The sequence below is a fragment of the Meles meles genome, chromosome 19, assembly GCF_922984935.1.
Source record: "Meles meles chromosome 19, mMelMel3.1 paternal haplotype, whole genome shotgun sequence".
NCBI classification, from domain to species: domain Eukaryota; kingdom Metazoa; phylum Chordata; class Mammalia; order Carnivora; family Mustelidae; genus Meles; species Meles meles.
In genome coordinates this window covers 23,275,725-23,293,335 of record NC_060084.1, presented here as the reverse complement: position 1 = coordinate 23,293,335, position 17,611 = coordinate 23,275,725, and positions in this window count along the sequence as shown.

Here is a 17,611-nt window from a genome sequence, read left to right as displayed (position 1 = left end):
AAATAGCATAATTAATTTATAACAAATAACATTATGTGCTATAAAGTTGAACTAATGTTTTCATAAAAAGATGTTGGCTCATTTGGAAATCAGAATTGGAAATATCCACCAGACACATGCTCCCTGTGAGGGAAGGAGGCATAGGTTGTGAGGGGAAGTGGCTTATGTGACATGCCAGTGCATGATGGAAGTTGTGATTAAAAGCACAATTTCTGCTGTTAATCAGAACTGGGCCGGATCTGCTACTTCCAGCTCTGTGACCCTTGGGCAAATGATTTAATCTTTCTTAATATGTATTGTTGTTTGTAAAATAAAATCTAAAGTGTTGCCTATATCCTAAAACTGTAATGAGGATTAAATGTGACAACTAAGAGTGAGTGTACATGTAAGTGCTCAATACATTTTAGCTATTGTTATCATTATTATTTAAATGACAGCTACTGATGGCCCTGTAGCTGCATAGCAGAGGGATTAAGAACATGAATCCTGGAGCAAACTGCCTGGGTTGACTCCTATCTCTACCATTATAGCATAGACCACAGATCTGTTCTCTCTCTTATTACTGCAAAATAACAACTTTGTGAAAAAAAACCCTTAATCCCCCAATTACTCTTCCTTTTCCAAATTTCTCATTCAAAAATTCTTTATTTCTCCCTATTTTCCCGATGTGTCAGTGTAGCTCTGCTTGTTAGCTTCTTCTCTTCTACACATTTTTAGTCTTCCATGGCATCTGTAACCCTAGTGCTTTGCATAGAACCTGGAACATAATAGATGTTCAATAAGTGCTTGTTGAATGAATGAAATAGCCAATAAATGGACATTTCCAACAGATAACAGAAACCTCCACTCTATGTGTGACCAGTGTGTTCCAAAAGCCAGGGAACACCTGTATCAGGACCTCCTCAACTTTTCCCCTTCCTCTATTTCCATCATACGCCTCTGTTATGTTTTGGACTGAAGAAAAGAAGGGCTGGATGTCACATGCGTTGGAAAGATCTAAGACTGAATTTCAGGAAGTCTTTTCCAAGTCACCATTGCCTTTGGCCTTTGGCTAAGTCAACTTTATTTCTTTATATCTGTGAACCCTTTAGAGCCTCTGCCTCTCTACACCTCAGTAACAATTCCATTACTTAACACATTTTACACTGTTCTGGTAGAGGAGGAAGGATTATGCTTTTTTTGAACTTGGGACTTGACACTGATGTTGCAGCAAAGCATAGAAGTTCAAATCCTGCCCACTCTAAGGGCGATTTTCTCACCCAGATGCCTTTTACGGGCACCTTCTGTTATGCATGATTTATGGGACCTTTATTTATTCTCTTTGCTTCTATCCCTCCCTAGAGCCACTTCTTTGCTCCTCTCTTGGATGGTGTATATGAAGGGATTTGTCATTTCTTTCTATACGAGTATAGAAAAACAAAACAGAAAGGCATATCTGAGACTCTGAAACCTATTTACTCTAACCCTAATGTTTTAATGGGCAGGAATTTGAGATTCCAAGGAGATATTGATGTGTGCAAAGCCAAATGAGAAGAATCAGAAGTCATTAGTATCCAGCAGCTGGCTAAAAGCAAATTTGTCCCCTTTATGGCAGATAACTCAGAAATCACACCAACTTTGGGTTTGGCTTTGCTGAAGCCGAGTAAATAGATAGATCTATCAATTAAAATAAATATGTAAATATTGATTAAACACTAAAAATATTTACATGCTACCTTCAAAAGAAAGATAAACCACTGGGGGATATACCTCTTATCAGCTATTGTTTAGAATGTTCAATTGCTTTAAAAATACTAGTTTTTAAAGAAATGTTCATTTACTTTTGTTTCTCCTTCCCGCTAAAAAAAAAAAGTAAAAGAAAATGTATAGCCCAACTACTATAAATGATAAGTATATTTTTTCTATATTCTTTCAAGCTGTTACATATATATGTACACAAACATATTTACACATATGTATTTATATTGAAATTTAATTAAAAATTTAAATAATTAAGTAGAACTTTGACCTCTTAATATCATTTATTTCTATTTGATAATACCCAAGGCTGGGAACTCTGCTAAATATTTTATAATAATAATTTATAAATCATTTTATTCAATTCTCAGAGAAACCATCTCAGATATTATTATTATTACCATTCATTTCAAATAAAAAAATACAAAAACAAAAAAATTGAAATCAAATAATTTAAGAAACATTTCTGGGTCATATACCTTGTGAGTGGCCTAACAAAGACTTGAACCTACTTTATTTATTTGTTACTTTTTAGCTTTTCATCACTGTGCAAGATAGATAGATAGATAGATAGATAGAGACAGAGATTTTTTATATCTAAACATTCATCTCCCAACCCCTTTCTTCCAAAATGCTTTATTCCTCAGCCATGTTCTTAACCTCTAGTGGGCTAGAAGTTGTTGCTTGAAGATCATCCTTCTCCTTCAAACACTGAGATTTGGAAGATAAGGATAATTGAGCTTATAGTTCACTAACTGACCCCCCTCACTTTTCCTATCCCAATCAACAGGATATGGCAATTTAAAGTTCAGCCTACCCAGATTTATTTCTTTAATTACCAGGTCTAAAATGCCAGGTGGTTTTGTTTTTGTTTTTGTTTTTCGCAGAAGATCTTGTACAATCGACCGGATATGCCTTGTACTTTCCTTAACCAGGGCAAAAAAGATGGGCATGCTTTTCGTGGGTTGGCCTCCAAAGTACTTGTGTTGGAGAGCTGGCTCTCCTTCCAGCTGTGGCACCTTCGGTAGACATAAGTATCAAAATCCTCTCGTTTGTAAAATTGAGGTAATAGTACATGACACAGTGTTATAAGTGTGATAAAATGTGTTCCCGTAAGATACGTACTGAAGCTGTAAAGTAGGATACATGTCACAGGATTCTTTTGCTTCTCTCCTTGCAAGTCTACAGGATGTGTTAGTTTATATTTGGTGTAGAGATAACATGACCAGCTGTCCTGATTTAAACAGAACTGAGGGTATTCTCAGGACACGAGATATTCAGTATTAAATTAGAAAAATCCCAGCAAATTAGGGCAAGCTGTTCACCCTCTCTGGCGCTTGATGACATGACAGCTACACAGCTAGTCCCATTCCTGTGACACTAAACTTTTAATCTAGGTATACCCAGCTCCTCTGCGGCACCTAATGACCCTATGTTTGTCTTATCAGAGTGTGTCAAGAAAAACCAGTCAGGATCATTTCTCTCTCACAGCCTGACATGAAACCATCGTATCGGGTCCTTGTGGAGAAACCCAAGTGTATCACTGAGAGTGGTGAGCACTCTTAGAACTGGTGAAAAAGATCTGGACTCTTCTTTCAACATTTCAAATGATTCTTGACTGAATATCTGAACAATGTATATCTTAAATCATAAAGAACAGTAGTTTTCTCCCTTGAGAAAATGTAAAAAAAAAAAAAAAAAATTGAGGCGTGCCTGGGTGGCTCGGTCATTAAGCATCTGCCTTTGGCTCCAGGGCATGATCCCAGGGTGCTGGGATCGAGTCCCACATCTGGCTGCCTGCTCTGTGGGAAACTTGCCCCTTCCTCTCTCATTCTTCCTGCTTGTGTTCCCTCTCTCGCTGTGTCTCTTTTTGTCAAATAAATAAATTAATTTAATTTAATTAAAAAATTGAGGAGCCACTGTAGCTAAAATCATTTAAAAAAATAAATAAATACTGAGGATTTCACATCCTATTCCAAGGGTCCCAGGATTTCTCTGCCTTTAGTGACCGCAGCTCTTAGTCACGCTGCTTCGAAGAATGAAGAGGTAGACCAGATGGAGAGTGGTGGGCAGCAAAGCAAAGTTTATTGAGCTCCTGGAGTCAGAGGGGGGTCCAAGAGAGTTGCCCTCAGAGTTTCTAAGGTTCAGGGGTTTTATGAGCTCTTTTGTGGAACTCAGTCAGGGTGTGCTGAGTCATGCCAACCAGGGCTTTGGTCATGTATCTGTCTTTACATACAGGACACTATTGTATTTGCCCTATTGGGCGAATGTCTATATGTTGATGATCTTTCTTGGCTGCCATCTGGGGGCTTATGTCTTAACTGCCCCTTGCCTACGATAGTGACAAATGTGTTGTGATTAATTGCCTTATTTTAGGACATTTTGCAGAAGTCTTTTCTGCAAAGGGTGCAAAGCAGAATGCTAGTGTGGTCCCGTCTAAGCTACAAAACAGGATGTCGGTGCTGTTTTATTTTAGCTGTCCTGATGCCGTATTTTCTGTTGGGGACCCCAGCCCTGACTCCCTAACTGTCCAACTAACTCCTGACAGTATAAAATCTGAATTCTTTAAAGATCAACAAAACACATGCCTTGGGAGTCCCCAGCCTACTAGAGACCTTGTGAATTCACATTAGAGTTGAATAATAATCAAGATCATACAATATTTTTTTTTATAAAACCAATTTTCCACTTTCAAATGACAATCCTACCAACTGTTCTACCTCATTAAATTTTCAAGAGGCAACTTCTCCTTATTCTACTTGAGACACTTCAGAAATTAGTAATTGTGTTTCCATTATATTTTTCGGTGGCACATCAGATCGCTTCCTTTTCTCTTTTCCTTTACTCAGTTCCTTCATTCAACAGATATGTGATAGCTGGCATCTATTCCACATCTAAATTATGCCAAGATAGATCCTGTTAGTTTACAGGAATCCCACAAATGAACGAGAAATGTGTATTTGGGGACAAATATTTTATGACAAGAAATCTGCCTTAGGACTTTGAATCATCCATTTCCACACACAGCATGTTCATAGGAAAGAGAAGGGAAACAAAAGTCAAAGGCAACTTAAGAAAACAGATGCATACCATTATGCCAGTACCACAGTTTTAATTCCTATCTTTTTTCCCTAAATGTCCATCAGTGGGTGAGTGGATAAAGAAATGTGTTATGTACATACAATAGGACACTACTTGGCCTCAAAAGAAGAAATAACATCTTGGGTGAAACTTGAGGACATTATGCCAAGTGAAAGAAGACAGTTACAGACATACGAACACTGCTAATGTTCACTTATATATCAAAAATAGTCAGCCATAGAAATGGAGAGTAGGAAGATGGTTACCATGGGCGTGGGGGCATTGCTCTTCAACCAGTATAAAGTTTCACTCATGCAAAATGAATGGCTTCTAGAGTGTATATGCTCTACAACGTTGTGCCTATACTTAGCAACACTGTATTTTATAATTAAAAATTTTGTGAAGAGGGTTGATCTCATGTTACGTTTTCTTAGTACAATGGGAAAAAAAGAAAAGAAAAGAAAAGAAATATCTTTTTCAAAAAACATCCAAAACAAGGGCACCTGTGTGGCTCAGTGGGCTAATCACCCAACTCTTGATTTCAGCTCAGGTCATGATCTCAGGATTTAGAGATCGAGCCCCATGTCAGGTTCCAGGTTTCTCACAGAGTTTGCTTAAGATTCTCTCTCTCCCTCTGCCCCTTCCCAACCCCCCCAGACTCACACTGTCTTTCTTTGAACACAGGCATGTGCTCGTGCGCGTGTGTGCGCACACACACACACGCACACACACACAGAAAAGTGGCAAAGCACAGAAAAGCAGGAAAAGAGAGAGGAAAAGGGAAGACAGCTGTAAGAAATGGGAGGTGAAGAAAGTGGCATTTGGGTAACCTTCAAGTGCATTTTGGCCCCGTATTCCCAACTCCTAAAATCTAAGTAACCTTGCCCTCTGGGGCTGATGACAGAGTTCTTTTTCATAGGACTTGGATTTGATCCCAGTTTTATTTGGAGATATCTGTATTTGAAAAAAGAAAAAAAAAACAGAGAGAAGTGAAAAGTTTTAAGGGAGAAATACTGTTATCATGCCTAAGACATTATTTCTACCAAGGCATCACTTTGAATCTAGCTCCTCCAATATTATTATTAAAATAAGAGAAGATATTGGGCATTAAATTAAACCCAGAATGTTGGTTATGAGCTAATCTTATTCCTGTTAATCTGAAATCTGAATAAATGTGTACTTATTTGGAGAATTCCCTGTTTACTTAAGAAAAAGGAAAACCATCTACGGCTACTTCCACCTCTCTCTGCTCATTGCTTCACACCTATTTTTTAAAATTAGAGGTGGAGTAGTCACTGATGTTGTGAAAATCTGATAAAAACTTTTCGGCCACTTAAAAAACAGTGCCCACATACCCACACAATGGCACTATAATTTTAGAGGATGCAGACCTCAAAAATTAAAAACCATTGCTCTATGTTTTTTGCCCTTGATCCTTTGTTTGGATTTCTGCACCTTGCAAGGCATGTCTTCCATTCCTAAATTATTCCTTCCTCAGGACCAGCTGAAATGCCATGAATTCTGAAACTTTTTCTGTTTTACTCCCTGTTCCTATACTTCTTTTTCCTGAAACATCTCTTTTCAGTCATTTTTCATGTTTGATTTTATCATAGTTATTTGAACACATACCTTTTTAATTTTTTTTAATAAAGATTTTATTTATTTGATAGAGACAGTGAGAGAGGGAATACAAGCAGGGGGAGTGGGAGAGGGAGAAGCAGGCTTCCCGCTGAGCCGGGAACCTGACATGGGGCTCGATCTCAGGACCTGGGATCGTGACCTGAGCTGAAGGCTCAGACCTGAGCTGAGACCTGAGACCTGAGCTGAGTCACCCAGGCGCCCCACATACCATTTTTAATCTACCAATTACAAACTTACGGAAGACAGAGAACACATAGCTTTCCCCCCTGCATGGTTACTATTGAACCTTGCACATACATGACCTTCAGCTTTCCAATGAATAACCACAAACAGAGAATTGTGGCAAACTAAACCTTGAATAGTCATAAGGATGAACCTTTCAGAGACCCAAACTTCAGGCTCACTATGAGAAACTCCAATTTAGCGATAAGGTGACAATATGTTGTTTTAAATTAATGAAAGTTAATAATAAAGGTTAACACTAAGGACAAATGAAGATAATATAATATAAAATACATCTTCAGGTATTACTAGAATCACATGTTAACCGCTGCAACATTTTGGAGAGCAGTTGCTTATTTTTAATGAAGTTGGAAAAGAAAAAATATTATTCTATATGTTGACCCTGTAATCCTGATTTGCTGCCAGCTAGTTATTAAAACCATCCTTGGAGTACCTGGGTGGCTCAGTTGGTTAAGCATCTGCCTTTGGCTCAGGTCATGATTCTGGAGTCTTGGGATCAAGCCCTGTGTCCAGCTCCTTAATCAGTAGGGAGTCTGTTTCTTCCTCTCCCTCTGGTTCTCACCCCCCCCATGCTCTCTCCCTCTCACTCACTCTCTCCCTCAAACAAATGGGGAGATGAACCATGAGAGACTATGGACTCTGAAAAACAACCAGAGGGTTTTGAAGGGGCGGGGGGGTGGGAGGTTGAGGAACCAGGTGGTGGGTAATAGGGAGGGCACGTACTGCATGGAGCACTGGGTGTGATGCCAAAACAATGAACACTGTTATGCTGTAAATAAACAAATAAAATAAAATAAAATAAAATAAAAAAAAGAACCATCCTAATTGCTCAGAATAAGTAACACTATAATGAGCATCTTCATCTAGAAATAAAGGAAAAAGGGGCACCTGGGTGCCTCAGTGGGTTAAAGCCTCTGCCTTAGGCTCAGTTTGTGTTGTGATCCCAGGATCCTGGGATGGAGCCCTGCATAGGGCTCTCTGCTCAGCAGGGAGCCTGCTTCCCTTCCTCTCTCTGCCTGCCTCTCTGCCTACCTATGATCTCTGTATGCCAAATAAATAAATAAAATCTTTAAAAAAAAACATAAAGGAAAAAGCAATAAGCAAGATTTCCTTAAAATGTCCTTTATAGTTACAAATCTGTGACACTTTAATTCTACTGCAAATGATACATCCATAAAATCTCTAGTAATGGAGATTATAAAGGAAATGGAAATGTTATTTTATGGTGAGAGGCAAATTAGTATTAAAAACTGTATATTTTGACCATCACACTATTAGAAGAGAAATAAAGAAAGGAAGTGAAAAAAGTGGAAAAGTATATAACTTATTAGAACAGTGAGTTTGAGGAAACTTTTGTTCTTGATTCTCATCATTTTTTCAGAACTGCATTCAATTTAAAATCGTTTTTCGTGTGTTCATACATGGTGGGAAAGAGAAATATGGGGTGTTTAAAGGCAGACAGACCATTGAGGGCCATATTGTCCAGGAATTTTGGTAATAAATGACAAGAATTTGAATCAGAACAATGCTCGTGGGGATGAGTAGGACAACTGTGCCTCTTACTGGCCCCATGGATCACTTTTTCTAGGGTCACTGATGTTTTTCCCATGGTACGCTAATGGCATTCCTCTCTTACATTCTCGCAGTCCCAGCACAGAGCAAGAATGAACTACAAGTTGTACACTCAAACAAGGAAGTGACCGATACTAGCATAACGTTGCCTTTAAATGTAGTCATTATTTTTGATTACCGTGGAGACTTTGCTTCCTTTCAATCTGCTTTATCAAATGGAAGCTGTCTGTTTTACTTACAAGACTAGGAATGGCTTCACTGTACTGCAGCTGTTTGGTACTCTGAAATATTTGTCTCTGTGTGTCTTCTCTGTCACAATCAGCATTTTCTGCCATACGGTCCCTTGGGAAGGTTTATAGTTTCACCCTTTAATGGGCAGAGTCGGTTTTTGCTTGGGGTCTCAAATGAAAATCATCTTTTCTCGCATAGGGCCATGACACCTCAAGTGTTACACAATTAAATTACCCTATTTGCAGAAGTAGTTCAGGGTCCTGGCTGTTTACTCATTTGAGACACATAATTTCCATATGCAAAATTGAGTAAAATTACCCACTTTTTCTTCCATTTAAGAGAGTTTATAATACCTAATGAACTAAAATCTGTTCAGCATTGTGAGAAAAATGTATGATATTCTATGTGAACGATTATTTAATTCATTGATTAATAATACTAGCTATTCTTACTATATTGCTTAAAATTTTCAATAACTGTCAGTGAATTTAAAGGAGAAAAAAAAAAAACACCTGCTCCTTCTCATTCTGGGGTAAATTATAAAGATCAGACCATGCAAGAAGCCCCTTCCTTGATCAAAAAAGTAATTTCTTTAATTTGGAGTGCCCTCATGTTCCAAGGGGCTCACTTCTGATATTACCATGCATTTCCCTATTGGTGAGTTTTCCCAGGCAGCTGCGAGATGGGGGTCTTTCATCTCACTCAGGCACCAATCAAAATAACTGAAAATAGCTCTTTAGGAAGAGGGGACTCCTCTAGCAGAGTTTCCACCTCAGCACTATTATATTTCGTGGAAGACTTCCGTTATGCAGGACTAGTCTGTGCATTGGAGGAGGCTTAGCAGCATCTCTGACCTTTTTTTTTTTTTAAGATTTTATTTATTTATTTGACACACAGAGAGAGATCATAAGTAGGAAGAGCAGCACATGGTGGGGTGGGTGGGAGCAGGCTTCCTGCTGAGCAGAGAGCCAGATGTGGGGCTCCATCCCAGGACTCTGAGATCATGACCCAAGCGGAAGGCAGAGGATTAACCCACTGAGCCACCCAGGCGCCCCAACATCTCTGGCTTTTAACACTAGATGCCAGCTGCACTTTTCCAGTCCAGTTACTACAAAGAAGTGTCTCCAAAACTTGGGAAACATTCCTTGGACCGGGTGGCAGCACAACTGGGGGGTGGGGGGCGGGAGGGGGACAAAATTGCCTCCCCAGTTTAAGAACCACAGCCCTGGAGTGAATTCCATATGTAATTTACAACTTGCCTATTTTTCAACCCATCTCAAAGATACCATCAAAACTGGCTGAGATCAATATAGAGATAGAGATATGGAGTCATCAGTCATTTTAATACAATGGGTAAAGAAATAAAAACTCAATTTCATTTATTTAGGTACTTTCTTTGGCCACATCTCCATTGACGAGCACATGATGGCTTTAGTGAAAAGCATTCAGGTATAGCTGATGGCAATCAGAGCCTTATATGGTGGCATCCTGAAGACTGGTGTTATTGGATTCAAGTCAACAAGGAATCATACTGAAATGATAGACAATATTATTCTCAAGCAACAGAAAACTGTTTTTAGAATGTTACAGAATGAACACAAACTAGTTGAGTCTATTTGGATACTCATCCTTTAATCTCTGTGTAACACACAAAGAAAGGCAAATATCCTTTCTTTCTTTCTTTCTTTCTTTTTTTTTTTTTAAATAAGAGTTAACGTCACTTTTTAAGTATGCGGCTTATAAATTAGCAATGGTACCGATTGGGGATTTCACAGTTCTGCAACTGATTATGAAACATAAAAAAGTTATGTTACTATCCTGTTGAAAATTATGCACAGTTTTTAAAGTCTATTTTCTAATTAGTGTAATTAAGACCAAATTTTATACTTGGACAAGGTGATAGATGGTGTCAACTGCTCTTTCTTCATCTTGGTTTGAATTTTTTAATTGCACATTCATGATGTATTCATATTCAGTAAAGTAAGGAGTTGTGAGGCATTTGATAATGTGAAATATAGCACATCTTAAATTTTTGTAAAGCTGCATTTTGAAAGGAATAAGCCTTATCTGATTAAGCCCCAGAATCAAATCTTATGTACTTATATAAAATTTATGTAGTCCAGATGTCTGCTTATTATACAACTTGGCAGGGTTCCCTACCTTACAGTCTTATAAAAAACAAGAAAACATCATTAAGAAAGCCTTAACCTATTGCTCAAGATTAATAATAATAATAATGAAAGCTTAAAAAAATACATGTTATTTAAATAAATTTTGTTGAGGTTTTTTTTTCTTTTTCCTAAGTTACAGAAACCAACTCATATTGGCTTTTTTTTTTTTTAATCTAAGTGCTATAAAGATACCTTATGGAATTTAGGAGCAGAAGTGTAGACAAGATAAGAGACAGAAGCTAGAAATCATATGAAATTTCCTCCAACTCTTTGCTGTTCAAATCTATAAGAAAAAAAAAATCCCCCAAAGAGAATGTGAGTCTTTACTGTCCATGAGAAAACAGATCATAATAACTTCTCCTAGCCCCATTTCCAAATTTCTAGTTAGAAAATTAGTTGGATCAGAGGTGAACATAAAAATTCTGTCTAGAGCTTGTGGGGGTGGTGGATTTGGGTAAAGGGACTCACCCAAGGAGATGAAGGACATCAGTGAAGGAGAATGGAGAATTGCTGTAATCTGGGAAGATGCCTACAATTTTTTATTACATAAAATGTCACCGAAACACTCACCTGTTATTTGGATGGATGCATCCTCTCATTTACTTGTCCAAGTGCTAACCCTTGTTTTTATCTCAGAAACTGGATGCTCCCTGCACAGATGTAATAAACCAATATTTTTAATACAGTTAAAATAATAGTTTTAATTTAATAGTATAGTAAAGAAAAGTGATTCTTTTATGTGCCTTGTGTTGGTTCTTCTAAACTGTCCCCAGCCTGTCCCATGCTGCAAAAAGTGCACAACTGCACTTGGGTGTAGAAAAGTCACCCAATTAATTCTCAGTTTTATCTTCTCAGACAGACGCTAGCACTTACTCTCCTTAGTATGTCTTGAAACTGCATTGGGCACACTTTCTGGGCTCCCTCTTCTTCATATGCACCCTTTCCTTTGAGAACATCTTCCTTATGCCGTTTCAAAGCAGTTCACATATTGGCTCTGTGTCTTACTAACCATGTGGCCTTGGGAATGTATGTAGCATCTTTAAGGATCAGATACTGTATCTGTTCAGTGGGCGTAGTAGTATCTATATTACAGAGTTAAAGTAAGGACTATGTGAAATTATCCATGTAAAATGCCAAATCTAGTGCCTGGTACAACTTAGGTACTTCCTTTCCATAGTTGCTGCAACCAGGTCTACTAACTTACCACTACCACTGATGCAGCTACTGCTGTGGCTCCCACTGAGCTGGAAACCACTTGGGATGTCCATTCTGATGGTGGATGTTGATGACGTCACAGCAGGTTCATAGATAGGAGATAACGTAATTACGTCTCCAGGATTTCACTGGTCAAGGCCACAGAGTGCCCCACAGTCCACCTTGACCTTTGGGATGTGGAGGGACATAAGTTTAAACAAGAATGAGCAGACATTAAAATATCTAATTTAATCTCATTTGAATAAGTAAATATATAATTAAATTAGAATAATGTCTATTTTACTTACGAAAATAAATGTCTGAACTGAGTATCTCCTTCAAGCAAAATATCTTTTAGATCAAAATGCTGTGAAGCAATTACCTCCTCACTGTGCCCCAGGAGTGTAAAGTCACTGTGTGCTGTATCTCTGCAGCACATGGACTGTCCTCCATGGATGCTGCCCCTTCCTCTGTCTGTGCTGCTGTCACAGGAGAGAAAGTGGCTTTATTCTCCTCCCTTTATCAGGAAGAAAATCGGTGCCCTCTGTAGTATGAATGGCAGAAGCCTGGGTGCATGGCACTTCCTTTGTGACACTATTTAAAATCAAACTCGCTGAACAACCCAGAAGGAAATTACGTGCTCATTCCGTGCTTTATGAAAAGGCAGTAACAATGACATGTCAATAATTCCTCAATTTGAAGATAGAAGAGGTATTTGGAGCACAATTAATCACATCTCATTCTAAACCTCTGGCTTAACCAAAAAATAAGATAAATATCAATACCATGATCCGGGGCACCTGGGTGGCTCAGTGGGTTAAGCCGCTGCCTTTGGCTCAGGTCATGATCTCAGGGTCCTGGGATCAAGGCCCGCATTGTACTCTCTGCTAAGCAGGGGGCCTGCTTCCTCTTCTCTCTCTCTCTGCCTGCCTCTCTGCCTACTTGTGATCTCTCTTTCAAATAAATAAATAAATAAATATTTTTTAAAAAATACCATGATCATATCTCTTTTTTTTTTCCTCCTGAGCCTGGGATGTTCCCATTACATCCTCCTAATGGACAGTAAAGTTCTCCTTTTTAGTGCTAAATAGGAGACACGTAAGTTCATCCTCAAAATTTTATTGAGTATCCAAACTACAGTGGTATATAAATAACTATAAAGTGCTAGGCTAAAGCTGACAATCAACAATCAATTAACATCACATTCAAATATTCCTTTTTTAAAGTGTTACATATTTTTAAAAAAATGTACGGAGCATTGATGTAGCCCTTGGTGCAAACAAAAGTCAGTTTTGTATTTTGTTCTGATGAAATGAAGGGCGGTGCAGGTAGTTCAGCATAAATAACCTGAATCGGTTGTCTACTTCAGTCTTTGTTTTAATTAGCATTACAAAAGGGAAACATTGCATATATTAGGCATAATTTCTAACCTCAGAAAGAGAAGGTTACCTTAAGTTCCAGGGTAAGCACAAGCTGAATTACTATTTCAGCTCAAGGGAGGATATATTTAGGTTTGTTTGTAAAGTGTAAATTAGAGTAAGTGTTACGGTGTCATAAGTTAGTTGGATTACCTGCCTCGGAGCCTGGAGCAGCTCCTCTCCTTTCGAATAATTAAGAAATCTCATGGAAAAGTATATGTGGGTCCACGTGTGCAACTGTGCAAGTGTGCAAATGAATCTGTCACTGTGGGTATGTTAGCACAAATGTATTGGTATAGACATACGTGTTTAATAAATTCGAGCTTTCACTTCTAGACGCAAAGCCCTCTTGAGTACATTTGACCTCTGTCTTTTCTGGTTGTGATAAAATAACAACAACAATAATAATAAGCCCTCTTTAAGCTTGTGAGCCTGGGGATTGGTAATTGGCCCTAATTACAGTTACTTGTATTTTTATTGTTTAAAAAGATTTTATTATTTATTTTAGAGAGCCTGAGCTCACAAAAGCGGTGGGGTAGGGGTGGGGAAGGGGAAGGGAGAAGCAGATTCCCCGCAGAGCAGGGACCCTAGTGGGGACTTGATCTCAGTACCCTGGGATCATGACCTGAGTCAAAGTCAGACGCTTAACTGACTGAACCACCCAGGAGTCCCTAGGGTTATTTTTTAATAGGCCTGTTACCACTGATCAATGTTGTTTCCTTGGGTACTCAGGTTCTGGTGTGGATGCATGGAGGTAAGGTACTTGAAGAAGACCTGTGAAGGAAGAGGGTGACTTAGTTCAACCTCTAAAAGCCGAAGAGTGTGGGGATGACGTTGCGGGGGTGTGGGGTGGGATTAGCATTGCCAGTAGTCAGGAATTGGCAGGTGTCCTACGGAAAGTGCTGTCCTTTGATTAAGTTCTCCATCTGCTTCATAGTCTCATTTTAAAAAGTGCTTTATCGTTCACGCCCTCTTTGTACAGTGGGCAGTGTGTCAGTCTCATGAAAGTGCTTTATCTGATGTCTTTTTTTTTTTTAAATCACAGATTAAAAATCATCTGTCTATCATAGTACCTTAATAATTCTTGCCAGCAATGTTTTAGCCATGTGATTTGTGTAGTGTGTGTCTCTTGATGACACTGAGTTAGTTCAGAGGTAAGCATGCAAAACAGGTTGAGACGAGAGGAACACAGTTCTAGACCACGGTTGGAACTAGCCTGAAAGTTAGCTCTCTTCTGCTGAAGTTGCTAAATCGTGGGAATAGAAGTAGGCTCTGTCCAGGTGGGGGCCTCATAACTTCAGATTTGAGCGGGTAAGTAGAGCTGGAAGAAAGATGGGGATCTCTCTCCCAACCTCTCCCTCCTTCTCTTTCCCTCCCACCCCTCCTTTAAATTCAGAAGTCCATATCCAGTCCCACAGCCTCTTGCAAATGCACGGGATTCAACTCATGATTTTGGTTAATAGAGCTCTTTATCATTGTTCTATTATATGTTGAGGACTTCTCTTTGTAGATAGAAGAATCTACTCTAGCATATGTAAGCTAGGAGAAATTTAATATAATTACTGAGTATCCTATAGAATCCGAGGAAGCCTGCAAGCATTTGCTGTAAGCTGAATTAACAGGAGCAACTTCCAAACTACACTAAGGGTTTAACTTGTTACACAGAAGATGTTCGCACTAACGTGCACCTCTGATCATACTGGAAACGTTCACCAGTACCATAGACCATACACCCCAGCTGCCTCTGCCATCATCCTTGCTATGCCTGTTTGCTGACTTCAAATTAAAGTTTCATACCAGCATGACTGGTTGGCAGAACCCAACTCACAGGTCTGCCTTGTAGCTATAAGGGAAGCTGGGAATTGATTTTTTTTTTTTCTTGCAATGAAAGCCATACACAGGACTTGAGAACATGCAAAACATGGTAAAAAGAAAATCCTGGTGAGCATGAACAATCAGTGCATACCGTGGCTACAGTATCATCACCCATACAGATAATTTAGAATTGGCTGAAGAGCAGGTTGATATTTATTGTCTCATTCTCTGTGAGACTTGGTACCATCCAACTGATTAAATTCATGAGAGTCTTGCTGTGTCGGAGCCCCAGGCTGACCCATGTGTCATCACGAGCTGGATAGACAACCAAAGAGGTTCTGACCAGAGAGACAAAGGTCAGCTTTGCCCTCCAGAGGCATACATTCAGTCCTCTTGTTTCTGACACTCTGGCACACAGACGAGCCCTTCCTTTTAGGAAAATTAAATACAGAGTAGCAGATGTTGGCATTCATTGGGTATGACAGCTGAATGCTCTCATTAAAAAAAAAAGGTAATAAAACAAATATAAAGCATAGCTGATTGTATTTTGAGAGGTTTGTCTCGTTTTCAAGCTAAACTTTGTAACTTCTCAGGCAATCAACTATAGCACACCAGAATTTAGGTGTCCTCACACCCCAGTTCAAGGATCTTTATTCTAAACACTCAGTACTGTTTTAAAGGTATTCTGACGTGCTATGTGCTGTTGGAAAAATGATTTTTCCCCTTTGTGAGCCTTAATGATCTTCCCCTTGGTGGTGAAGATGATTGTAATTGTGACGATGGCAAAGACAATTTACTAAAGAAAACAAATACCAGTTGTTGACCATATATTTGGCACAAAGCACTATGCCAGCCACCGCATGTGAATGTTGGCTTATGTCTACAGCTATTTTTTTCTGTCTCTCAAGATGATGTAATCCTAATAGTAGTCCGAATTAGGCTGGTATTCCCATTCTATTGTCATGTGCATGTTGATGGCGGCAGTGATGGAGAAGTGGTGTTTAACCACTATATTAGCTCAGTTGAGGTGGCGATCTTAAGCTGAACCATTACAGCTCTACACTCACAGTGCTATAATCACTTCCCTTGCTCCTGTATTTTTAGGTTTGTTATGACACTAGGACCTTCTTCATTCTCTAGATGACTGTTTCTACATAGGCTATCCTCTCTTACAGAATCCCAGGATGGACCTGGTATCACTGTGCTGGGTATCACTTCTCAGGTCCTAGCTCCTGGGGCCACGGGTCACTGTTATGAAAGAGAGCTTGCTGTGATTGCCTGGGGAAGGCTGAACCATCCATGAAATTTGATTGAGCTCCAATTCCTGATCAAGCCTTGATGATATTGTCCTAGTTGTATCTACACATTTGGTAAAGTTGTATCCCTTAATCTGTAAGGATTTTTTTTTTTCTTTTAACTTCTTTTCCTTCCCTAGCTACCCATCCCCAACCTCAACTACCAGTCCAAAGGGTGAGGGTAGAGTATAAGTTCTTAGTTTTTAGGGTTATTCATATTCTTTTTATCATTATTATTATTGTTGCTGTTATTGAAGTATAATTGACACACAATGTTATAATAGTTTCGGGTATAAAACTTTTGTGATGTAGCAAGTCTATATGAAATGCTATGCTCACCACAAATATAGCTCAACCTGTCACCATACAACACTGTTATAATAACATTGACTATATTCCCTATGCTGTAACTTTCATCCCTTTAACTTAGTCATTGCATAACTGGAAGCCTATACCCCCTGCTCCTTTTCACCCGTTTTACCCATCCATCTCCCAATCCCTTCCCCTTTAGCAACCATCAGTCTGTTCTCTGTATTTATGGGTCTATTTCTGCTTCCTTTGTGTGCTTCTTTGTGTTCATTTGATTTTTTTTTTTAGGAGCCACATATAAACCTCAAATTCTTACTAAACTTCACTCATTAATTTTTCTTCTGTGTTATTACACTCTGTCTTCATGTTTAGTCTCACAGCCACAAAGCATAATCTCCTAAGAGGTTAAGCTTTTGAAAAACAAAGACAGAAGACCAGAAGAGCTTCCTACCTTCTCTCCTGCCCCATTCCTCCACCTCAAAGCAATAAATATAGAACCATTCTTCTGCTCAGATTGTGGAAAAGGAAACCATTAAATAAGAAATATTTTATGTAATTTCCCTTAATATCTAAAACTATTTTCCTTACATATGCAGACGAAGAACCTGTGGCTTAAAAGAAATTAAATTGTTCGATGTCACAGAATCAGTAAGTGACAAAATGTGGATTATGACTCAATCGTGATTCTAAAATCTGTATTTTTTTAAAAGATTTTATTTATTTATTTCGCAGACAGCAGTCACAAGTAGGCAGAGAGGCAGGCAGAGAGAGAGGGAGAAGCAGGCTTCCTGCTGAGCAGAGAGCCCGATGCGGGGCTCAATTCCAGGACCCTGAGATCATGACCTGAGCCGAAGGCAGAGGCTTAACCCACCGAGCCACCCAGGTGCCCCTAAAATCTGCATTT